At 63.4% G+C, this 1,033-nt stretch overlaps 1 protein-coding gene across 1 annotated transcript in view; it reads right to left on the bottom strand.

The window, feature by feature from the left end:
• Positions 1-1,033, bottom strand: part of SLC9A3R1 (solute carrier family 9, subfamily A (NHE3, cation proton antiporter 3), member 3 regulator 1) — a gene marked incomplete at its 5' end in the record, with an annotated part of 5,991 nt that overhangs the window by 2,911 nt on the left and 2,047 nt on the right. The gene's annotated exons all lie outside the window — the stretch shown is intronic.

Genomic DNA, 1,033 nt, shown 5'->3' with positions numbered 1-1,033 from the left:
CCCCCCCACCCCCGGACCCCAGTCTGGGCAGCCAGGCGTACCTGCCTCTCTCCTTTCCTCCCAACAGCCTCAGCCTTCCCACAGTGGCCGGCAGGGGACTGTTAGGACATGGGGACGCTCACTCCCACTGCCCCCAGGCTGAATGGGGAGGTGACATCATTCTGGAGAGACAGGAGGGACACTGGGGAGACCTGTCCCAGGGACTGTCCCAGTGCAGGTCCTCTGGGCAGGGGCTGCAGTCACCCTGTTCTCAGGGCCCTTCCCACGCAGCCAGGCAGGGAGGGAGGGAGGGAGGTGCGGGCTGGTGCCCTGGTGCTGAGGGGAGAAGGTGCTGGAGGAGGCGGGGAAGGAATCTGAGCTGGGAGGAACCCAGACCTCTGCTGTGTCTCCTCCAGGCCATGTCCCCAAGAGCCAGGCTGGGGCTTCTCTGGGCCTCAGTTTCCCCTCACTGAGACAGGGGGAGGTGGCATCCCACCTCCCATGCAGAGTCTGCTAGGGATTTCCAACTAACCCCCGACTCCAGCACCCCTAGCACCCTAGATTGAGCTTGGTAGGATGGGGCCTTCCCAGTCGGCCCCTTCAGCCAGGGATCCAAGCCTATGTCATGTCCTTCACATGGAACCCCCCTTACAAACAGAACCCTGACACCTTCAGGGAGGGGCCACCCATTGCAAAGACCAAAGAGGTCTTAACTCCTCCCTGCCCCCACTTAGTTTGGGCTCTGGCAAGGGGCCGTGCCAGGCTTGGCAGGGTGACCGTGGGGGGTGGGGAAGACAGGGGCCCAGGGACCAAGGGGGGACCCACTGCTCTCTCCAGCCAGCAAGCCTGGGTTTCCAAGACAACCTGAGAGAAGGGAGGGGAGGCACTGGGCCCCTGTCGCTGGACTCTGATCTGATCAGGCGGCAGCCCCAGAGTTAACCCTTTCCTGGCATAGCCCTGCCCCGAGAACGTGGTGGGGGTGAGGGCTGGGTTTCCTTTCGTGCTGCGCTCTGGCCCACCTCACCATCCCTGTGCCCACTTACCTGTCACATGA

The sequence above is a fragment of the Myotis davidii genome, unplaced genomic scaffold (assembly GCF_000327345.1).
Source record: "Myotis davidii unplaced genomic scaffold, ASM32734v1 scaffold172, whole genome shotgun sequence".
Taxonomy (NCBI): domain Eukaryota; kingdom Metazoa; phylum Chordata; class Mammalia; order Chiroptera; family Vespertilionidae; genus Myotis; species Myotis davidii.
This window is presented reverse-complemented; position numbering and strand designations above follow the sequence as displayed.